The sequence below is a fragment of the Crotalus tigris genome, unplaced genomic scaffold (assembly GCF_016545835.1).
Source record: "Crotalus tigris isolate CLP2741 ecotype Arizona unplaced genomic scaffold, ASM1654583v1 scf7180000024119.3904262, whole genome shotgun sequence".
Lineage (NCBI taxonomy): Eukaryota > Metazoa > Chordata > Lepidosauria > Squamata > Viperidae > Crotalus > Crotalus tigris.
Genome location: NW_024100396.1, coordinates 1,772,694 through 1,798,206, shown reverse-complemented (window position 1 = coordinate 1,798,206; position 25,513 = coordinate 1,772,694). Strand labels below are relative to the sequence as shown.

The window sequence follows — 25,513 nt, the reverse complement described above, 5'->3', positions numbered from 1 at the left end:
TGATTGTAATTCCAGGCTCAATTACAGACATAAGTCAAAGACTATTTGTAATAGTTATGCTAGTATGATGGGTTTTGTTTTGGGGTTTTTTTTTTTTTGATAGCTAAATACTTATTGCCTACACGAATTTGCAGAAAATTCCCAGGCTTTCAGATGGCAGTTTGTGGAATATATTGTGTTAATAGATAACACCTTCTCAGGGAGAGGAGCGGTAAGAGTATTTTTCTTCCCCTTTTGATTTGAAGAAAGAAATCATAATTTCATTCACACATTTCCACATACCTAGGTGTGATAGTGGGAGAAAGAATTTTCCACCTTTCTGTGTACAAACACATAGGAAAAAAAGTGCTGCCTTTGTGACAATAATAGAGAAGCACCTTGCGTTAAAGATCTGAGCCATGTGCACAGCTTCTATTAAACCCAGCACTTGGATAACATGATTAATGTGCTCTCTCTCTCTCTCTCTCTCTCTCTCTCTCTCTCTCTCTCTCTCTTTGTGATTTCAGCAAGAGAAGTCGTCTTTCTGTAATGGCTTCAGCATGCAGTGGTAACAAGGGACAGAAAAAGGCTAAGTGAGCATCTTATTTGTCAAAGGTAAATTATTCAGAAGGCAGTCCAAATGGAGATTGCTGGAGAACTAATGGCATGGAGGATTTCATCTCACCCTCTCCAGTTCGGAGCAGGCTTTTCAGGAATTCACTGATGTGGAATCAGCTTTGAACACTGCAGCCAAGAAGTAACATTCTGCCATCCAGCTTGTGTCTGTGGAACAGCATCCCCAGCAGCCTTCCCTTTAGTAGTCACATGCAGAACCATAGGCACAGGCATGGTAGTGTGTGCAGGTCCCTGTCAAGCTCTTTTAAGGGGACCGTTTCTCTAGGGCTGCTGCAGAGGAGCAGTTATGGTCTTGTTATGTGTGGATGCTGCTGTGCTTTCCCTGAACGTGAATTGGGCACTAAAGTGCATCATGCAGTTCTCATGTGACACTGACTCTCTGGCAGTTTGAAACCAGAGGTTGGGCGATTCCGCATTTCTGGACAGTTGCATTTCAGCAACATAAGGCGGTCACAATCCCAAATGACAGAAATAAAAAAAGTTTTATTTATTAGTGGCTTGATTTTGCAATGGTTTTGCTTTAATCCTCCGTTTTGGAGGGGATATGGGGGGGGCACTCCTGCTCTTCCTGCAGGATTTGAGCCATGCTGTTGGGAAGGAGCGATTTCGTCTTCTCTCAGAGTGATGACGCTGCACCACTTTTGGCATATCCTGCTTCCCCCATTTACCTGGGTGGCTGTTGCTGCTGCTGCTGGGGTTGCTGCTGCCTGCCTGCCTGCCTGCTTGCATTTCAGCCCGGCTTGTTTCAGGAGAGCATCACTCATCAGCACGCAAAGGGAAAGACATGATGAAATCTGGGCACTGCATTCTGTTATTGCTGCTGGAGGCGAAGAAATGGGGGATGCAAGGTTTACTTTTCCCCCTCCCTGAATGGTGAAAATGCGAGTTAAAGGTTTCGGGAGCAAACATTTAAAGAAATGCTATGCCAGCTAATCCGGTACATATAGGGAGGGCATTGGCAGCAATGCAGCATGGATGGAACAGTATGCGTCCAGAGGAAGAATTCAACCACTGCTATTTGGATTATTATGGGGAAAGCCGTGGTGATGCAGTTTCACCTCAGAGGAGAGCTGTGCTGAAGATGGATAAATGAAGTTCCTTGTATGTGTGCCTGTCAGAGCACAGCCATGGGAGAAAAGGAGTGAAAGCCAGCAAGTGGCAGGAAAGAAGGAGAGCTGCATGCCGTCTGATTGTCCTCTTTGGTGTCTGCTTATTCCAGCAATGGTGATAGCATAATTTATGGAAATGTGCCTGGAGAGAGGGACTTGAAATTGTAGACTGAACACTCCCTAATGCTGTTACAGAGGAAACGAAAGGTGTATGTGGCTGCAAAGACACAAACGCCTTGTGGAGGAAAAGAGAAGTGTGCAGTCTCAATGTATGTCTGTATTTGTACATTGTGAATTGAGCTTTCTGATTTGGGAATGCTTGAGAGATATTCTGGCTGCTGGGAGAACCTTGGCTAAGGGGTCTATGTTCAGTTGCCTTCGGTATACATGTTTTTCAAGAAATAGGAGTTGCGAGACATTTCTGCACACAAGATTCTGTAGAGTCTCTCTCCCTCTCCCTCTCCCTCTCTCTCTCTCTCTCTCTCCCCCTCTCTCTCTCTCTCTCTCTCTCTGTGTGTGTCTTACATCTCTAAGTCTTGAATTTTCTGTATGATCTAGGGAGGGATGTTGGGCTTTGCCCCCCCTCCCAATCTTTAAACTCTTTATAAACACAGCTGTACTTAGTCTAGTAAAAAGGAAAACGTACTGTAAATATAAGTGTGGTCAGTCTAATCAAAATAAATTATCCCAGATGACTTTTGTAGCCCAGCTGGCAACTGGGCTTAGTATTCAACTGAGATGAAATCAGTAATGTATTTACATTTTTAATGCATTTCAAAGTCAGCCTGTAATTTGTTTTAAAGGGAGGGAGAATTCCACTGAAAAAAAGCACAGTGCTCAGTTTTGGCAAGAGTGCTGTAGTCTACAGTGTATACTGCTAAGTTTTATTTCTGGTGTAGCATAGTAGTGGTGAAATGGACTAATATCTCTCTCTCTCTCTCTCTCTCTCTCTCTCTCTCTCTCTCTCTCTCTCTCTCTCTCTCTCTCTCTCTCTCTGTGTGTGTGTGTGTGTGTGTGTGTGTGTATACATATGTGTATATGTATATGTTACAGCTCCTGCCAGGTCATTCAGGAAGACATACCTGTGATAATGGCCCAAATTAAATGAAAGAAACTCAGGCTAGAAACTTCATCTAGAAGCTCAGCTAAATAGGGGAAGCTTGGCAGAAATGTCAGTAGCTGCCTCTTTGGCATATGCACGCATGCACAGCTGTGTTTTTAAATCCAGCAGCCCTAAGTTGTTCTGAAGGTGTCACCTCCAGCAAGATTTCTCTGTAGCCATGTAAGCCATTCTGGAATGAGTTTGCCTGTCCTTTGTATGATTTGTTACTGCAGAAATCATTTTCTGCTCCATTGTAGTTTAGTCAGTAGTTGAATTGCTTTCTGCTCTTAGAGGAAGAAAGATAATTAGAAAAATATATTTTTCTCTGCAGCCTTCCTAGGCTTCTACTCAGCCTTGGGCATTTTAAAGGAAGATGTGCGGGTGGGGAAGGGAAGCAAGAAGGAGGGACACTTGTAATTCATATGGAGCTGCACAGACCAGCAGAATGTCAGCAGCTTGTAATTAGCAGTCCGGTGGTTACATCAGTGACTGTATTTTTCCAATAATAACTATGATGTATCCCACACAATGAGGAAGATAGGCATAACCTGGTTATCAAGCTTGGTTTAAACAAGGGCAAATGGATTAATGAATGTGTTTTGTTATAAAATTCAAAATGGACAGTTCTGCAGTTGTGTGTGAAGTTATCCAGAGAGGCTGGAGAAATGTGGGTGGAAATGTGCATACCTGATTAAGTACAGACTGGTCACTTCTAACTAATAACATTGCCTTATAAACCTGGCTGGTCTAGCTCACCCAGGTAGTTGGATGTCACGAATGTATCACAACTGAAAAAATAAATACAAAGGGTGCTGTTTAAACTGAAAAGAAACCAAAAAGACTGAATTGCCTTACAAGTTTACTGTTTTGAACTTGACTGCAGTTTAGGTATGCTCTTTGGTATGTGATTTGACTTCCAATCAGTCTTTTCTATTTCTCCAAAGAGAGGAAGAAGGTCAGATTTGTGAATTGCAGCAAAGCACTTTAAATCCACAGCAAATCCTGCAAAGATTTCTTGGGAACACTGCAAGATTGGAGCTTTACAAGGATGTTAACTGTACTATTTTAGACCCGCATTTGCAGTCCTGCAGCAGGCAGGCAATGAGTGATGAGGATGTAGGAGGTGCTTAATTTGCAATTGGACTTTCATGCGTCTCTTTCTGATTTTCCTGTGCAAGCCTTTGCAATGTGTGGTTTGTGTTTCACTCCTGTTCTGGGCTGCCCAAATTGCTCTGAGCCTCTTCTAGTTTCCCAGATTCCCTGCAAAAAGTCAGACTCAGTTCAGCTCTTTGTTTATTTAGCTCTCCTTAATAATATGCTTAAAATAAACTGCATTGTGCAAACATGTGTATTTTAGGCTGGGAACGTTCACATTTCTTGGGGGAAGAAGGCTGTGTGTTGCATGCAAGCAATTACTTGATTGTCTCAGGCAGGGCAGTTTTAAAGAGCCTTTCATTATTTGAAGAGTTACAAAAAACCCACATTTTCCACTCCTGCCTTTTGGATTTGGGCCTGCCTGACTCCAGGATACTGTTATTTTGTGCATCCAACTGCGTAGAAAGATTTCATTGGGTTTGTGTATGCAAGCCCGAGCAGCTGGCCATTAATGTCGAATCCATTGCCCGAGCAAAATGGAAGTGGACGTGAAGGGCTGCGTGATTAATGCTAGCCTGCAAAGGCTGTTCCATCTCAGACCCAGGCTTGCAGTAAAATAATGCAGGAGCCTGATTTGATGGCTCTTTAACAGGGTAGTATGTCATTGTGTCGCCAAGCAATTGAGGTTATTATGGGGCAGGGCTGACAGACGGGACAGTGGGGTTACTAGACCGTGGCATTTTTAGAAATACAGGCCTGACCTACTTTGAGTGATCCTGGCTGCCAGCTGCATGGTGCATGGAGCCTCCTGATTGGCTGTCACTGTTGCTAAGGGGAATTAGCATGAATTTTTCCACATGCATTCTCTGTGATTGAATGATAAAAGCTGACTGGAATTAAAGCGATTCAGTTCAGCTTTATGTAGATTAATCTTTCATTTTTCTCTTTCTGGAGACACAGAAGAGGCGAGGGAAGGCAGAAGAACTCTAGCTTGGTTTTTAATTTGTTTTTTCCAGACAGGGCAGGGCAGAAGCCTAGTTCATGAAATATTGGAGAAGGAAAGTGTTCTTTAAAGAGCCAAGAATATTGAAGGATAACTGGTTGTGATGATATTTCACTTTGGCCTGTTTTGAAACTAGCATGGGAACTCCTGCTCCCCCTTCTTGTCTTTGCTTTAAAGGAGAGCAAGGGAATGGGCTACGTAGGCATGGTAGATACAAACCTGATTTGTCTTTTTAAGAAACGAAGGCAGAATGGAATACAGGTAGTCCTTGATGTACAACCATTTGTTTCGTGGCCATTCAAAGTTACAACGGCACTGAAAAACATGACTTAAGACCGTTGCAGCATCCCTGTGGTCATGTGATTAAAATTCAGACACTGTGATGTGATCACCTTTTGCAACCTTCTGACAAGCAAAGTCAATGGGGAAGCCAAATTCACTTAACAAATGTGTTACTAACAAGAGCTGTTACTTAACAACTGTGGCAAGAAAGGTAATAAAATGGGGCAAAATGTATTTATGAACTATCTCACTGAGCAACAGACATTTTGGGCTCCATTGTGGTCATAGGTCAAGGACTGACTATCACATTTTGGAAGGAAGCTATTTTTATCTCTGTTTTTGTTACAGGCTGTCATTGAGAGTCATTTTTGCTGGTAAGCAGGCATAAATGGACTTCAGCTGTCTCAACCCAAAGACATAGATTTTGGTGTTATCACAATATTGGAGACCAAATTCTGTTCTCTACTTATTTATTTATTTACATCAAGCTCATCTAGGTGTAAAAATATCTTTACATGCTCTGGGAAGATATTTCTTCATGGAGGAGGAAATATTTCTTTTATTGTGTGAAACAGGTCTGTCTTTGAGCTTCCTGAAATAACAAATAATGAAGTCAATCAAATTAGTTGAATATAATTGATTTTAATATTCTTGCCAGTATTTACTTGTTGTGAAAGAAGAGTCTATGGATATTCTCAATCAGCCAAGTCATAGTTGTCCCAAAGGTGCTTTTTTCAAAAGAAAGCTTCTTAAATAAGATATATTTTATCTTTTATCTTTTCAAAGATAAAACCAAGGAAATCCAATTGTCTTTGGAAAAAGCATCTTTGTGTTGTGAAAGAAGGTTACACTTTTTTTATTTTGCTAGACTCATTTTCATGATAATTGAAATTATTTAGGAAGAATTTGTAATTCTCTATACAGGAAGTGCTGCCATCTGGAGAAACAGAACAAAATAATTAAATTTTTGGTTAGCAAAATGTATAATTTGACCCCTGGCTGCCACATAGGTAGATTTTCTCCACAATGATCTGTCTCTAACCTATTATTTCAGGTTTCCCAATGGTGCCTCCATGGCCACTATAACTGAATCCATCTATGTTGCTCATGGTTATCCCCTTTTTCTCTTTCCTTCTACCATTCCCAGCATTACAACTTTTTCCTGCCGGAAGTAGGATAATTCAGATCAGGGTATGTAATAAACAGCCACGTGTACTGTAAGCCTTAACTGCTTGTCTCATTTACAAACTCTTGCTCTTACCTTTTATCATTAACCCTTTATCATTATCATAATACATATTTGATATATCACAAAATCACAGATTAGATGTAAATAGAATGTTAAAATATACATTTCTCATATTCCATTAGCAATTGTGTAGATTCATTCTCATTTTATAAAATTTGTCTAGTTTTTGATGATGATCTGATCAGTGACTACTGTATCTTGATATGCTTTGAAAGACCTTAGACCTCACTATCATGGTGAGTTCTCCTTCCTTTATGTCTACAGTATTACACTTATAGGAGGCACAATGCGGGCCTAAGAAAAGCTTCTGTATGCCATAAAAAAAAGAAAACTTTGCATGTAATATCTATCTTATAGTCCAGGATATATTGGAAATACAGTTCTCCTAAACATCATGATTATTATTATTTACTTGCCATTAAAGCTAGGACACGATAATGAACTCAGAAAATATTGCCTCTTTCCCATCTTGTCACATATCCTCTTAACTTTAATTTAAAAATTACTTAAAATTTGTGGAAAAAAACTGACAACCATATTCCATTCCTCTACAAATTATTGGTATTATTTATGAAAACACATTCTGATTATCTTTCAATGGCATGCACAGGTAGAGATAGTTGAATGCTTTGAATATAAAAATGAGAACATCAAAACACCCCAAAGGAATGAAAACAATTCCAAGCCCTTACAAAAACCTAACACATTCTGAATGGAGCAGGAAGTCATTACTACCCACCAGAAACTAAGGAATGGAAAGCCCCACACAACAGGCTTGTGTAATCTCCAGGCAACCTGAAATTTCTTTGCAAGCATCCTCTATTCACAGTTTGCTGTCTGCACAGGTGGGAGAAATGATTGTTGAGAGGATAAGTTGATATAAACTATTTTTCTTGAGATTTCTTATGATTTACTAAAATAAGATTTTAAACATACAGTATCTCCTCTAACCAAACCCTCAGTATTATTTGCAAACCATGAATAACTATAAAAATGAAATATCAGTGGATCCTTAGCTGAAATATTCTGATTAAACAGTTCATGTGACATAAAGGATCCCATATTTCTTTTTTTTCATTTTGTCCAAATGTATGATCTTGCAGACAAGCCAAAGAATCAGAATGCCTTCCCTTTATTTATTGAGAACTTGCTAATTATTGCTTCTGAATCTCACCTATTGATTTAAATGGAAAAACATATATAGTAGTGGTATTCAGTCAGTGGAAACAATCATGAGATTGCTGATAAGGTGTGTCAAAATGGGAGCATATATTTTGGGAGCAATACCTGCATTTGAAGCATATTCCATTCCCCCCCCATATCTCTGAGATAATTGCTAATCATGAAAAATAATGAAATGAGCTAGAAGCTACAATAAAACTCCTAATATACTCCAATGCATATAATAATGGCCAATGAACTTAGTTACACCAAGATAAAAATAATGTCAGATAAGAATGGGAGATTGAGAAGTAATGACTATTAATGTGTCTCTCACTGCCGCCTACATGTTTTAGCAAAAGGCCACATAGTTATGGAAATGTAAATTTTTAGTGGATTTTATTTGTCCTTAGTGATTTGGCTGAAACATACAATATTAATTTTTTTTGGGGGGGGGGTAAACAGTATGAAGTGGTATGTGTAGATTTCTTCTCTCCTTTATTTAACCAGTTTCAAATAAATAGAATTGGACATTCTCAGTTTTACAGGTGGAAAATGAAACTGCTGCTCTATAGACTGATTGATCAAAGAACTCTTTCAAAGAGGAGCAGCTGGTTCACTTATTGGAAATGCACACACTGAAACAAATTGTAAATTTTACTTGAAAAGGTAAATCATTTAAACATATAGCATATGCAATTAAGAATATTCAAGGAAAATGTAAAGCTAAGTATTCAGTAAAAAATTGATGTCATTTTTCATAACAATGTGGCTTCTTATTTGTAACATGATTTATCCTTTGACACTCAAACTAAATTAGTATGCCTTCTAAGACAATTCATCAAGCCTTCTGATTTTTAAAGTCTGTCTTGACTTTAAAGATTGGAAGGCATTTCTTCTAGTTCTAAGCATCTCAGATTTGTGATACTTTTATATGAAATAAAAAACAAAATAATTTTATTATATATTCCTACCTGCTTTATTCATTTTCATTTTAGAAATCTTGACAGAGTATAGCGATGAACTTGTGTTGGACATTAAAATTATGGGTAAACACACTCATAATGAAGTACTAAAGACATTATAAGAGGACAGTTGTATTAGTCTGTGGTGGCAAAAATCAGGCCAAGTCTGATAACACATTTTCTAACTAACCAATTCTGGTAACAGTAATAAGCTTTTAATAAAATTAATCACAAAAGATGCTATCAGACTACAGATTTTTATCATTTTGAAATAGCAGTAAAGATAAAGATTTTTTGTGTGACTATGCTAAGATCTTTTTACAGATTACAGCTAGGTATGTACAAAAAGGCTACCCTACATTAGTCGACTTTCAGTGCTTGTGATTTTTCAACAATCTCATTTTTAGTATGAAAAATTAAAATGATCAGGACAAAACTAAGGTAATCATATTTAGGTCTGAAATTTCACAGGAATGTATAACAAATGAAGATAGATTTCTTTAGCAATAGAATGCAGGACAGGGTATAATCAGGAAATCAAAATAGCAAACAGCCATAAACAAGAAAAATCCATAAGGCAATATGGCCAGTATTTTTATAAAATACTATGCAACTAAAATATGTATGCTTTGCTCAATAAGACCCTAGAGCTTGTATAAATAACTAGTTTATAATTAGACAGTAAAATAAACATTTTGTTTGTAATAAATAGACTTCTGGAGAAAAGGTAGTGTATAAATAAGTAACAGTCAAAAAGGCTTCGTCTCACTTTTAATGGATAGATCTTGGTAAAGGGGTTCAGGCCTTATTAAAAGGTGTGGAATTGTTTGTGCCTTCAAGTCAGCCTTAACTAAATAGACACGTCTGTGTAGTTTTCTTGGCAACGTTTGTCAGAAGTGGTTTACCATTGCATTCTTCCTGGGGCTGAGAGTGAGTGACTGGCCCACGGTCACTCAGCTGGTTTTGTGCTTAAGCTGAGATTGTGGTTTTAGCCTGATGTAACACTATACCAAACTGACTTTGTAAAAGAGGATATTTTTGTTTGTATTTTTTGGGATGTCTTTGAGTCTGTCTTAATTCCTAGTGACTGCCTGGATTAGCCTCTACAGCTTTCTTGGCCAAATTTTTGGAGTAATTGTTATTGCCTGTTTTCTAGGACTGAGAGAGAGTGACGGGACAAGACCACCAAGTTGATTTTGGGGCTAAGCAGATTAAAGCTCATTGTCTCTCAGTTCCTAGCCTGGTGCCTTAATTACCACATAAAATTTGGCTCTCAAGAGGGAACACATACCCTTAAATATCAAGATGGTGAATTGTTGTGGCAGTTTTCTAATCTTAGTGCCATTCAGTGCCATGATTTCCTTAGGCCAGTCACTCACTCTTAGCCCTAGGAAGAAGGCAATGGGAAATCACTAAGAATGGAAATTTTGGGCTCAATTGTGGTTGTAAGTCAAGGACTAACTATAGTGGGGATTTACAAACTTTAGCACAACTCCATTTTAGAGCAGGAAGAATGGCTGAAAGGTCAATATGGTCTTTGGAATTCAAAACAGCATTAGCTATATCCATGAGTTCAAGGTGCAAAAAAGTTGTCAATTAAAGTGAAACTCATGAACCAGAGTTCTAAATATGTAACCGTGCTCCTATTGTCAGTTATTAAAAAAATACTTTAATGTTGTAGAGCTTTTAATTTAAGGTTCTAAAATGTATTAATGTTAAGTTTTGTATTCTTTTCTTTTCAAGACAGAATAACTGGGCATGCTTTCAAAACAGTAAATGAAAGCCAGTTATTAGCTTGCTTGGAAGCACTGTGAGGGCACAGGGCCATATGAAGTGGCACCAATAAAGCTTTGCATTGGTCTTGAACTAGCAGCTGCTGTAAATCATTTTCAATTATTTACACATTGCACTAAGCCAGATTTGCTTTAATTAATTTGTTTTAATCGTGTTCTGCTGAATAAACCGTGGTTGGCAGATTCACACATCTTGCAAAGCCAAAACTGAGCAAGCCCCACAATAAGTTACGGTGATGTGTGAATCCATTTAATATTTAATCATGGGGGAGAAGAGGAATGCAGGCACTGAATTCTGGTCAGCTATTACTGATTTATTAGATGTTCTCTGGGTATTGAAATTTTACTCTCAATTCAATTAAAATAACTTTTTTTTCATTTCCTAGAGTTCAAAGTGATAGATCTGGCTCTGCTGTCAAGTTATCTTCACAAAACAGTGTGATACTGACTGGTTCAGATCAACCTTACTGTTGCACTGTTGGTTTATACCCATTTTTTGTGCTCCGGTTTGTTCCAAAGGCTCAGAAACATCCATATACATGATTTCTAAAATTCCCATTTCATTCATGCTACAAAATTCAACTATACACTAAAATGAAAATAAAGGTGTGCTTGGATTATTATTATTATTATTGATTGAGTTAATAAAATATATGTAATTAAACCTAGTTAGACCAACAATACTGATGAAAATTATCCTTCAAGAACTGCTAGATTCCTAGCCAACATCTTCAAGTTAAACTGGTGATTCAGGAGTGACTATGGGGCTTATAGGAATCAAAGGGTATAGTGATAGTTTTGGTTAGAAAAAGTAAGATTGGAATCCACCGGTACATTTTTTGTGTTGAAATATGTATATGAGTGACAAATAGCCATTGATGATAAAGGTTATTCACAAGAGGTGGGGCTTTGGAAAGATTGCCAATGCTGAATGTATAAATACAAATAATTAAATTATTATAAGATTCCGCAAGCCAAGGCTTCACATAAAAGGAATTCCATTCAAGAGGGCTTCTGTTTAGATCCTTGTCTGTGCATGTGTACAAAAAATGCTTTATTACAACTGAGTTAAGACACAGCTTGAAGCAAAAGCAACTTAAATCCAGAAAACCGCCATTAAAAAGCACACATGCATACACACATTCACGTGTGCAGCTTTTTTCAGCTACTGTAGTCATGTATTGTCTTAGCATTTCCCAATGTTTTTTCCTCTGGTAGATGAACATAAGGCAAATAACTTAAGAGTTCCTTGAATCCTCCTTTGTACTCAGGCAGCTGATACGTGAATAAACCAAATGTGAATTTAGGCAAGTAGAGCCATTTCCAATATTCTTTTACACTAGGAGGAAAAATAATATGGCAGTAATACTGCTACAGCATGTTTAGCCAATAAGGGGAGAGGGAAGAATAAAATCATGTTAATAGAAGGTAAAGAGGAGAAAAAGGTTTTTAAGAAGGGGGATGAAGGACACTAAAGACACTTATTTTTCATATCGATCCAACTATGAAATTCCAGAGGGTTTTACTATCAATACACCTCTCCCCCCCCATGAGTGGAGGACAGACAAACCTCAGTGTTCAGTTATGTGCAAAAAATTCTTCACAATTTTTTTCTTCTCAAAATAAGAAAAACTATACACTTTTCATTTGAAATACATTATTTCTAAGGAGGAAAAAGTCCCTTCTATATTTAAGTATTTCCAATTTTAATGTTTAGAAAATCATGCTTATGTTGTTTTTGAGTTTGAAGGACCATTTAAGGCAGTTTATCAGTTCCCTCTTCGTCTGCTCCCTGCAAAATCTTGAACAATGCAGGATCTGTTGAGGCAAAACTGTTTCAAATTAAACTGAATGTCAGTCTTTAAGAATTTCCAAGGCTAATTCAAAGGACAGTCCTGGAGCTTGGTTTCAAAGTGATGAAAAATCAGAATGCTTTGCCTGAATAAATTATTTTATGCTACAAAGCAGAATTTCAGCTTGTAGAAAGCTGAAAGAAGCTGTATAGCTTTCAGATAGACTTAAGCTGTCATAAATCAGGAATCGTTTTTGTGGACAGGAGCCAATTATTGAATCACTGAAGGTCTGAATACACTGATATATTCACTGTTGTTAACCTTGGTTGTATTGTTCCTGGTAGTTCTCCAGATCAAGCTGTCTTCAATCTAAATAACACTGTATGCTTTTAGAAATGTTCATTTTTCCATCTTTGTATTTCTAAACATACTTCTACTTTCCTTATTATACTATAAAGCAAAAATGTAGTGGAAAAAAGAGGCACAATCATACTTTAACAATATGCAACAATATGTAACCACATTCAGATGATCAATCTAGTACTTTTTATGACCAAATGGTTGCATAGTTTTTCTAATTTATTCTGTAAAAACAAGCTTCTTAGCTCCTACCTTCTGTTCTATATTTTGTTAGCAATATCCAGATATATACCAGTTTGTGTGTATGTTTGTGTACACGCAGTCATTTCCATTACCAAGGAAATTCCACTATTTTTTTCAACACTAAACAAAACTTGACCAGATGAATATTTTATGCCATCCATAGTTGCCCAGCTACTTCTAGACTTAAAAAAATTAGTTTCTTAAAGAATTACAGCTTAATGTTTAGTCGAAATACATTTTATTACAATGAATATGCAGATTCTAATTTCTTTTACTAAACAATCACTGTACATAGATCACGTACACAGGCACACAAGCACAACTTATTATGCTAGAGATTAAAAAAAGGATTAGGCATGAGTGATGGATTCCTCTGGAGCAAATTTATGTGTTCACACAGCACATTAATTGGCCAGGGTCAGCTGTCTTGCTCAAGACAAATACCTGCACAATTACATCTGACACACTTATTTGTCAAATCCTGTACCTCTTGCTGCTTTTAAACTCACAGTGAAGCTGCCATTGCAGCCACACCTTCTGTGGCTAAGCTTAATACAATACTTAGCCTTTAACAATTCAAAAATCTTTTATTTATACATTAACTTATTATTTTCCAGCACATGTGTGAAGGCCATTATATATAACATTAAGGAGGATATGTTACTTTGTTTGCAATGTTTATATATTTTCTTGGAGCTAGTGATAAAATGTCTTTGTCATTTCAGTTCCAACAGAGATAGATTTGACGTCTATGTTCCTGTGCAATGTGTTTCATATTTTGAGTCATATTAGTCTCATTCTGATAAATAGATATATATGACACAAAGGCATGAGCAGACAGTGATGTCTAGACCTACTAAGTGAAAGCGAATATCTATGATTGCCAAAGGATAAGTGAAGCTAAAACCACAAATACCATATATCTTTTTTTTAAAATGAAACTCTGCAAAAATAATTGTGCTTTTATTTTTAATTGCATCCCAATTTATATCTATTAATTGTATCATTCAATTTATATTGATGAGACTGCGCATGGATATCTGTGTCTAACAATGATTCCAAAATGATGTAACATCATGATGTAAACTCTACTCTCTTGTCCTTGGGTGTCAAGCTCTGCATGACTGGCAAGCAGAAGAAGCAAGAATCTCCTGAAATTCTGAAAAAAAATCTTTATTGGTAGAAAGACAATCATGAAAACGTAGTGAAATAATTTTTATGCACAAATTATATCTGGTGTAATTAAGGTGGAACTACTCTGAGGCTTTTTTTCACACGTGGCCCATTTTCTGGATTCTGAGTTCACTTCCATAATGGCTCTGTTCCTCCCATAATTATCTTGCTGCTTCCTCCATATTCTCAAAGTCTCTTAGGCATTCCATTATGTTATGTAATGATATCACATACTACTTGCAGCTCATGGATTGTTATGCGCATGGACGGGGAACCTTCTCTTGATACATTTGAAATGCAAAAGGTATAAATTTTTTGTCTTCTTAGCTTTTTCAGTTTCTGATCTCCACTGTTCATGTGAGCTTGAATATTGATAAAGGTGGTATTTAAAAATTTAGAGAACAGATGTGATCTTTCTTCCCATGAAGAACATACGCCTGCTTCATATTCATGCAGTTATATGCATGCTTCAAATGCATATGCATGCTTCAAATATGCATGCAGCCATCTTCCCTCATATCTGCTCCATACAGAACTTGTAACAGAAAATTCATTAATATTGTCTGATCCTTATCTGGCTTTTATTTGTGGGCCTTTTGATGGGCTGGAAAAGTATATGAGCTGCACACCATAATAGCTTGATGATGTGGTTTTGAACAGGCTAAGACAACAGGGATCTATTAGCTAATTACAGAAAGAGAAAGTATAGTCATCCAGACAAGGAGAAGTTAGAGGTGAGCTCTCTCAACAGGATCTGCATAAATCCCAAAGCAGCTGCTATTAGTGTTGTGTAGAGAGGGATTTCCTGTAAAAGGAAGCTGCTTTTTTTTGCTATTAATGTTGCTTATTTCACAACAGTAAACATGCATTTATATAGGCTGAGTGGGAGAGTGGGAAACGTCTACTAGTGTTGAAAGATGAAATCACATTGCTTAACCAAACAGGAACTTTTTTTCTTACATCTGTTAAAGAAAACAGTGTGAATCCATAGGCACAAATGATCATTTTAGCCTTTCTAACACTGGAAAGTTCTGAGAGTCCTGACAGAATTCAGAAAGAAAGACAAGGGAAAGGTAACACATTTTTTTCACTATGCATTTTGTCAAGGTTAGTTGGTTGCTTTACCTTCGTCCCCATTTCCCTTTTGGCAGTTTGACTTTTCTAGACTGTGTGCCAGGACATTTTTCTTTTTGCCTGCTTTCGTATAATTATTCATGTAATTGTAGTATTTTCTTTAACAATTGGGAAATACTGAGTTTCTTCTCCTACAACAGGGGTGTCAAATTGTCAGCCCGCGGGCCGGATGCATCATAGTGAAACTGCACCCACCCCATTGCCGGCAATGGCAAAAAAGTCACGATACGTTGTGACACGTCATGTGACGTTGCGAGTTTGACACCCCTGTCCTAGAAGGAGAAAAGCAAGTAAAACTTAATGGGCAGCTTGAACTCCACCTAGAGTTACCCTGTGGTAAGATGGGCAGCCAATAAATTTAATAATAAAAATAAATAAGCTCTAAGAAATGTGTGGCTTCTGACATAGAGGTGTCCTTTAGCTTTAGGAAAATGGCTTTAATAATGCTTTGGATTTTTAAAAAAATGGTAATTTAAGGTGACATTTCCTCCATACAGTTGAAAATACAGTTTATAAATTATAGAATTTGAAGCTTTTAAATTATCAATTTACTACTTGAATTGCATATATTCTCTTTTGTCAGTTCCCCAGTATGTCAGAGTTGCTTATTTTTGCTACAGCAGAAAAATAGTTCCCAATGATTGCATTGTGAAATGCTGATAAGCTGAATTGGCACATTTTCCTGAAAAGCAAGATTTTCACTGCGGTTGGGAAAAGTAAGACTCCCCCCCCCATTTCAAAAATACACTTAAATATACTAAAAAAGACCAGGGTCTAATTTCTGCTGATAGTTGAATGAATTAGTTTTAATCTAAAAGACATCCTGTAACAATAAACATGCTTTCTGATAAGGTGATGCTAACAGTATGTAAATAGCAAAGTATATTGTAGAGTTTGATGTTGTTACAACTTTATCTGGTGTTTCTCTAGTGTGTCTTGGACTTGAAGGGTAAAGAAAATTTCCTATCTCAGATAAGTAGAACATAGTTATGAAATTTCTCTTCGCTTGTTATTGAAAAGCTCTGACTTTATTTTCTTTCCCTGTACTTCAGTATATATACATTTCAATAGCACTAGTGGAATGGGACTATGACAAAATCTTGAGATCAGCATTCTGGATCTGGTATTCTCCTGATAATACTTGCTTTGAAACTTACACAATTCCCAATCATATGAGCCTTCACCCATAATCATTCCAAATAATGAAGTATACTATTCAGTATTTAGCATGCTAAGCATGTATTTATCATTTGCTGCTTGCAATGCTGGGCTTTGTTTTTTAGCATGTTGGCATCCCGATTCCTAGCTGCAATACTATAATATAAAGGGAAAAGCAGCAGCCCCACAAACATTTTAAAATGTTTTACTAAATAGAATGGAGTCTACTTGGTCTAAATGTTTTCTGGTGACAGTTGCACATCAATAGGATTTGGTCTTTACAGTGACAACATTTTTAAATGGCATAATGAAGTCAAGAACTTCTGTTTCTAGTTTACTAGCAAGACATTTCCTCATTCACATTAGTTTATGCTTACAGCAATACAAAGTCAAACTCTTTTTGTAATCCTGATTTGCAGGCAAGCTATAATTGGGCTGTTAAAGCATTTAGGCCAGCTTATGGTTTGATGCTGACTGTATTATAGCAGGTAAGAAAGAAGAGAAGGAGAGAAGGTAAATGTAAGTCTGACATTCTTCTGGATTTTTTTTCAAATAATTGCATTTTATAGTCAGTATCTCCTTTTTTAATTACTTGGTATACTAAATGAAATCATTTTTTTTTCACAAAGGTCACATACACTAATATTACATTATCCCTTTCAAAAATTCAATGTCTGCTTTTTATTACACCGGTAAATTTATATTTATTACTTAAAGTCCAACTAGTCTACTCAAAGGACAATTATACATTTGACAAGATTTGTGAACATGTAAAATATATGAAATTCCTATCAGCACTTGTCTCTGTAGGAAAAAAAGTAAAAAAATATACAGCTAAAAAGAGATTTGCATAATCAAGTCAGTTAATTAACTATTTTGATTGTCATATTTTTCAGTCTTGTTTTTAAACTCTATATGTTGGATAGTTTTTATTTTGTTTCTCTAATACAGGAACACTGCGGATAGAAAGCAAGTTGTCATTTGAGCTAATCTCATGGTGTTATTATTTCCCCTTAAGGAAAAACTAGAATTAGAACAGATTGATATGTTTTAAACTAATTTGATTAGGGGGTAAATCATGAACTTAAATTGAGTTGCTGTCATTGATGAAAAATATAATTGTAATAATGAAAGCTGCTGTATGAATAAAAAGAAGTGAAACATACTTGTTATTATCATGATAATCTAACATCAGATATCTGGACAACTTAACCATCACAAATATTTGATAGCAAAAGAATTGTGGCATAATACGTTACTATAGTACAATAGTGGCTAATAAATACAATTCATTGCTTAATCAAATTTTAATAATAAATGTAAGTATACTGTTTTCTTATTTTTCATTTCTACTGATATCCTCTAGGTTATGTATTTAGAAGGATATATTGCATACAAAAGCGCACATTCTGTAAGTTTAAAGTTTTATATAAGCACAATTTCAGCTAAATATAAATTTAATTTTTGTAATGAGTCACAATGCTGCAAATTCCTTGTTTTGCAGTTATTAAAAGTTCAAGAAACCTGACCTCTTTTGTTTAAAATCACAACCTAACAGGCACTCAGGCACATCTGCTTCTACTTGTGGTGATTTGGGAAGCCTACATAAGAAGCACTAACAATGAGGGAAAAAAAGTATATCGGAGAATGTGGGGTTTTCCTCTAAAAAAATTAGAATATTAGAAATATAATCCATCTATAATACAAGACTACTTGTTCCACATTTTTTCTACCTTTTTCCTAATCTGAACAAAGCAGCAGACATCAAGAAGAAGAAAAGCATAATTAACAAGCAAAATTGGGTGTAGGGAATCATTCAATTCTGTAACAGATGTCAGATCTTTTCTCCTAATGTCAAGTTGTACTTTTCACTTGAAAGTGATAACATTAACTCTACAGTATGGGGAATAAGTATGGTATAATTTGTATGGCCATTTAAACTTCACTAGTTTACTGAGGTAACTCATTAACTTGATAACCATTCTCAAGTATTTTGAATAAGAAAAAGAGTGGGTCTGTAGATCATATTGTTTTCCAAGTATCTTTGTGTGCACCCCTATGCACATACAGTGTATTTCCACTTTTTTTTTTTTTTTTTTGCTAGGACTGGATACTCCCAAAATCACAATAGATATCACAACATCAGGGTTTATAAATTTATAGATACATATTTCAATAACATTTCCTTGGTTCTTTTTTAGCCAAGAGACTAGTGCAAAATTTTGGATTCCATGACTGTTATTCTTTTTTTTTTTCAACCAATGAACTAACCAACTTTCTTTTCTTTTTCAAGTAATGTGCATGTTACGATTCTCTACAATATGGAGAACAACAATAAATATATAAATAGGAATTGTGTAGATAGAGAAGTTAAATTTCTAATCCTCAAACTATATGAATATAGGCTTTTCACTTGATAGGAGACCTTTCAGTGAGGATATTTGATCTGTTGAATGCACTATGGAGAGGTCTGGCAGTGAAAGCAAGATAATGTGTAGGTACAAGGCACATTGTCTCATTCTCTTTCTGGACATGAAATGTACATATAATTGAAAGAATTAGATCATGGTTGGGGAACTGACTGGTTTTTCACATGTTGCTGTTTCTACACTGAATTAGGCGGCAGCTTTCTTCTTTACTCGTAGCCTATAACATAAAAAGAAAGAATTGCCCCAGATTTCAGGTGCAATCCAATGCGGTTGCCTTTTCTGAATGAAGAAAGCTTTGTCAGTTAAATGAAACATATCTACAGCAGTAGTGTTTGTTATAAAATTTTTTTCAAAAGAAGTGGTATTTTGCAACTATCACCTCTGTAAAGCAATAGTGGATTTGTTTCAATAATGCTATATTGAAAACTGATTTTCCCTCCTCTTGTTTTTCACTATTTCAACTAAGAAAATAAAGTGGGTTTTCAAATATAGAACTCTTCAAAGTACTCTATACCAAATACTTTAGTTCATCCCTCCCTTCACTCAAAATGAAAAAGAATGTAATTACAACCAGATTCCAGAAATGGTGATGAATTTTATTACAAAAATCTGTTGGGGGTGGGTGGGGTGGACTGCTTCTGATTTCGTGACATCCTCCAGTTAAACAGATCAGTTTATTCACTGCTAATCCTCCTTCTTTCTATTTCATTTCCATGTTTGTTGACAATGTGCACTGTCGAACTGGCATTTTCATATTTCAGGGCACCAGAGGCCCCTTAAAGAAGACATAAGAGAAAGAGAGAGAGAGAGAGAGAGAGAGAGAGAGAGAGAGAGAGAGAGAGAGAGAGAGAGAGAGAGAGAGAGATGACTTGCTCCCGAATGGCTTATTACCATCACATTTGCAATTCAGATCAGTTTTAAATTGACTGAAATTTTTGAACACATAGCATGCAGTTTAAACTAATGATTGTCTGGAGGTTCATATCTGACATGAACTAAGGTTCTCCTTAAAACAAATAGCAAATAATTCTTACTATGGAGTCAAAATGTCACAGTTTGAAAGTATATATTGTTTCCACATTGGGTCAATTCCACAAGAAATTCTACCCACCCACAAACGATTGATATTACAAATTCCTAGCTGATACCCTTTTACTTGATTTTAAAAAGATATATGTTATTGAGGTGTGTAGACGCACACACATATTTGCACCTCAATAGACTGAGTGAAAATCCTTAAGGAAAAACACACTCAAATATCCTCATTCTAAAATAAAGGGCCCTTGGGGCAGTGGTAGGCTTCAGTTGCCTAGCAACCCTCAGCAGGTAGCAGAGATACAACTGCAGCCATCCTGATTCTTTCCTAGAAATCTCCTTATATCCGTTTGTGTTAATCTTTAACCAGGCTTTTAAATGTTATATATATATATATATTTCTCTTCAACTGGCAGCTTACAGTAAGATGCAGCTTAGAATAATAATGCAAGGCATAGTTTTAGGCGCTGTGGTTAAATATTTGAAGAATGATAAAACCTGATCAGATTTAGCATTCATATATTGTCCTACCTTTGTCTGTTAATACATTTGGAATGTTTACAGAAATATTTCCATAGTAAACCAGTGGACATTTCTGAAATACAACATGGAAGCTTGTCTTTTTAGATTTCCCATATTAAAATGTATTTTTAACAACTATTTTCCAATATCCAGTGATGATTACTCAAATCATTTGGGATTTGGTTTAATTTTAGAAAGGAATTATATAATGAAATTATACTATACATGATTTTTAAAAGGGCACTGTACATCAGCAGATATATTTGTAATATAATACTGCAGAGTTTAAAAAGAAAATATGCTCATGATGACCATCTAATCACTTGAAAAAGATTTGGGGGATTTTCTGCTTTTTATATGAAATGGAAAAATAAAAATTTCCTCCACTATGTTGCTATTGCTGATATACAGGTTTCAGTGGCTTTCATTTTAAAGATGTTATCAATGTAGAATCCATTTTATGCATTTTCTACTTATGGCAAATAAAAATATTAAAATAGTGAGCTAAATGAACAATCTGTGGGCCCAGATGGGTCTTCTTCAGCAGATGCTTTCTAGGATCATCATCACTTTATGAGAGAGCAACTGAACTAGGTCTCTGAAGAAAGCTGAAGCCATTAATGTAAGCTTCTAAAACAAACTCTAAAAAAGACAAATGGATATTGAGGAAATAACTGAAATTTGTATATACAACTGCATCTGCATGTAACATTTACATATAAATAACAATATGTCTGCAGGCAGGGTTGTATATGAAATTTCCATGCTGCTGAACTCTCCCTCATTTTGCTAGAATATCATGAGGTACAAGAGCCTTGTTGCTCCTGGGCTAGTCTGTTTATATTAATATTCCAAACCAGATACAAAACAGCTTGTCTGAATATTGGTCTTAGTTATAGACAGTATAACCTGGCAATTGTGAAGGAACTAAGTTTACTGCTACTTTCTATTTGAACTCAATTTAAAAGGCTGCTCTTAAGTTCTAAATCAGCGGTTCTCAACCTGTGGGTCGGGACCCCATTTGGGGTCGAACGACCATTTCATGGGGTCGCCAAACAACACAGTCCGCCATTTTTCCCCCTTTTCCTTAGCTGTGCTACTCCCTTTTATTCTATTGGCTTTTGAAAGCCAATAGAATAGACTCTCTTGAATAGAGTCTAATTCTATTGGCTTTCAAAAGCCAATAGGAATTGTCCAGGCTGTCTCTGCCCTGCTGAGCCCGTCAAAAGTCCCATTCTGCAAATGGTGCTGCAAGTTGTCTGCAGCGAAGGCGAGCTGTCTGGAAGTTTCCACCCCTCCCTGCTGAGCAACTATTAAAAATGTAAGTAAAAGAGGGCCAGGGGTGGGAGGTGGGAGGCCGGCGGGCGCAGGGAGGGTTGCTGGCGTGCGTGGGGCCCGACGGGTGCCATACCTCCCTTGGGCTGGGCCAGCTGGTGGCCCAGCCGGTGGTCGCCCTGCGCCGTCACTGTCCCTTGCCAGCTACGCCTCGGCCAGCACAGGGGGTGGCACCACGTATGTGTGGCGCTCCCGGGCAGGGAAAGTCCTCAACGTACGACCAATTGGGTAGTCCTCGACTTACGACCGGTTGGGGGTTGCAGCATTAAAAAGGTTGAGAACCACTTATCTAAATGGCTTGTGCTACAGACACCTGAATGTGTGGTGATATAGGAATGCATTCAACCCTTAACTTCTTTAGAGGTCTAGTTTACTATACCTTTACCTTCTAAATTAGTTGTAAAATACTTTTATCTTTTCAGCTGGGGAATTTAATACTTGGATCTGGCCTTTCATTCTAATACATTTAATTATCCACTATTACTGTTTTTAGGCAACAATTTACCAAGAACCTTTACTCCTTTCTAGCATTTAATAGCATCTGAATTTCTTGTTTCTTTTGCTTTTTCAGTCTACCTTACCACTTTTTCTTTGTTATTGGTGAATAGTGTTAGTTAGCTAAGAGGTATGAATACACATATTTTAATTAGCTAAGGCTGAATATGTAATCATCTCACCCAGGAATAAGACTCATTGGAGTAAATAAGACAATATGTGCGGAATTGAATCACAATTAGAAAGAGGTATATATACAGTGGGGCAAAAAAGTATTTAGTCAGCCACCAATTGTGCAAGTTCTCCCACTTAAAAAGATGAGAGAGGCCCGTAATTGTCATCATAGGTAGACCTCAACTATGAGAGACAAAATGAGAAAACAAATCCAGACAATCACATTGTCTGATTTGGAAGGAATTTATTTGCAAATTATGGTGGAAAATAAGTATTTGGTCAATATCAAAAGTTCATCTCAATACTTTGTTATATATCCTTTGTTGGCAATGACAGAGGTCAAACGTTTTCTGTAAGTCTTCATAAGGTTGGCACACACACTGTTGCTGGTATTTTGGCCCATTCCTCCATGCAGATCTCCTCTAGAGCAGTGATGTTTTGGGGCTGTCACTGGGCAACATGGACTTTCAACTCCCTCCAAAGGTTTTCTATGGGGTTGATATCTGGAGACTGGCTAGGCCACTCCAGGACCTTGAAATGCTTCTTATGAAGCCACTCCTTCGTTGCCGGGCGGTGTGTTTGGGATCATTGTCATGCTGAAAGACCCAGCCACCTTTCATTTTCAATGCCCTTGCTGATGGAAGGAGGTTTGCACTCAAAACCTCACGATACATGGCCCCTTTCATTCTTTCCTGTACACGGATCAGTCGTCCTGGTCCCTTTGCAGAGAAACAGCCCCAAAGCATGATGTTGCCACCCCCATGCTTCACAGTAGGTATGGTGTTCTTTGGATGCAACTCAGCATTCTCTCTCCTCCAAACACGATGAGTTGTGTTTCTACCAAACAGTTCTACTTTGGTTTCATCTGACATAGGACATTCTCCCAATCCTCTTCTGGATCATCCAAATGCTCTCTAGCAAACTTCAGACAGGCCCGGTCATGTACTGGCTTAAGCAGGGGGACACATCTGGCACTGCAGGATCTGAGTCCCTGGTGGCGTAGTGTGTTACTAATGGTTGCCTTTGTTACGTTGGTCCCAGCTCTCTGCAGTTCATTCACCAGGTCCCCCCATGTGGTTCTGGGATTTTTGCTCACCGTACTTGTGATCATGTTGACCCCACGGGGTGAGATCTTGCGTGGAGCCCCAGATCGAAGGAGATTATCAGTGGTCTTGTATGTCTTCCATTTTCTAATTATTGCTCCCACAGTTGATTTCTTCACACCAAGCTGCTTGCTTATTGCAGATTCAGTCTTCCCAGCCTGGTGCAGGTCTACAATTTTGTTTCTGGTGTTCTTTGACAGCTCTTTGGTCTTCACCAGTTTGGAGTGTGACTGTTTGAGGTTGTGGACAGGTGTCTTTTATATTGATAACAAGTTCAAACAGATGCCATTAATACAGGTAATGAGTGGAGGATAGAGGAGCCTCTTAAAGAAGAAGTTACAGGTCTGTGAGAACCAGAAATCTTGCTTGTTTGTAGGTGACCACATACTTATTTTCCACCATAATTTGCAAATAAATTCCTTCCAAATCAGACAATGTGATTGTCTGGATTTGTTTTCTCATTTTGTCTCTCATAGTTGAGGTCTACCTATGATGACAATTACAGGCCTCTCTCATCTTTTTAAGTGGGAGAACTTGCACAATTGGTGGCTGACTAAATACTTTTTTGCCCCACTGTATATACATATATACACACACACACATTGTAAAATTATTGGCTGCCCATCTTACCATAAGGTAGCTCTTATGCTGTCAAGTTGAACATGTTTGACAGAGAACTGTGCAAAGCTTTTCCACAAAAAGTGCTAGCTGGTCTGAAGCACCTCTCTTTAAAGTATTGAAGCAGCCACATCCTGTGAATGCATGGGTACACACATGTATACACATAGCTACTGTACCCCACTTTGTTGCTGTCCCTACTACAAAGTTTCTAAGTGTGTGCATGCAGGCAATAGGAGATAACTTTTGAAGCAGCCATACAGGCCTTCCAAAGGAAGTGGTTTCTTCACTGTTTCAAGGAGAAATGCTTTGTAAGAGGTAACAAACTTTGCAAAGCACATCTTTCAAATATTTAGCACACCCTACTGTCCAGCTTCTACATGAGCACATCCAGCAAAAAGGTCCTTATCCTCTTAGTAGGTTATTGGTTTCATTGTTATAATCTTCTTTCTCAGAATAATTTTTCTTTACATTCATATAGAATCTGCTTTAATCAGTGTCCTTCACTCTGTGATGAACTGAACTGCATATTAAATCATACCCCTCTGTCTCTCCTAAGGAGACAAAAGACACTTGACTAAAAGGCAGGCTTTCATGCTGTTTGCCTTACTGAAATTTACAGAATTACTATGAGTCTGCAAGAATTACATTTGACTACTTGTATTGTACATGTGTAACCAAGCAATAACACTTTAATGAAGAGAAGGACATGATAGCAGTGTTCCAATATCTCAGGGACTGCCACAAAGAAGAGGGAGTCAAGCTATTTTCCAAGGCGCTGAAGGCAGGGCAAGAAGCAACGGGTGGAAACTAATCAAGGAGAGAAGCAACCTAGAACTAAGGAGAAACTTCCTGACAATTAGAACAATTAACCAGGAACAACCTGCCTCCAGAAGCGGTGAATGCTCTAACACTGGAGGTTTTTAAGAAGAGACTGGACAGCCATTTGTCCAAAATGGTATAGGGTTTCCTGCCTGAGCAGGGGGTTGGATTAGATGACCTCCAAGGTCCCTTCCAACTTTATTATTATTATTATTATTATTATTATTATTATTATTATTATTATTATTATTATTCACAGACATGAACAAAAACAGTAGTAACCCAATACAGCATACTCCTTCTGACCAAGAAACCTGTTATAATTACACATCTAGCACTGTAATAGCTTATACATGCAAATGAGATCAGATCTGTCTATCACAGTCAGAAACCCTTGGATGCCCAATAGCCCTGATGACTGTGGAACAATTACCATTTGTTTATCTATTGGGTTGAGTTGAGTTTCCAACCATGTCACACACAGCCACTTCTTTCCATATTTCTTATCTCTTTAGCCAGTCAATACATCGTATTTCATCATCAGAAGAATGCTTGCCATTTTCAACTTAGTGTTTTGAACTGTTCTCAGATTAGGGTTGAGAAAGTCCAACTTTGAATGTAAGATACAATCTGAGAACAGTATCACTAGCATTTGATTTCTTGTTGCATTTATAACCTTGTCTTATATAAGCAGAAATTTGCAATCTTTTGATTCAATATGAAACTGAATCTCTGGACATTGCCT

At 37.2% G+C, this 25,513-nt stretch overlaps 1 long non-coding RNA gene across 3 annotated transcripts in view; it reads left to right on the top strand.

The window, feature by feature from the left end:
• LOC120298695 overlaps positions 1-25,513 on the top strand; it is a 304,072-nt gene that overhangs the window by 255,999 nt on the left and 22,560 nt on the right. For all 3 annotated transcript variants that reach the window (XR_005554174.1, XR_005554173.1, XR_005554175.1), the window contains one exon: positions 507-594. This is a non-coding gene — a long non-coding RNA (uncharacterized LOC120298695). The remainder of the gene's footprint in view (positions 1-506; positions 595-25,513) is intronic.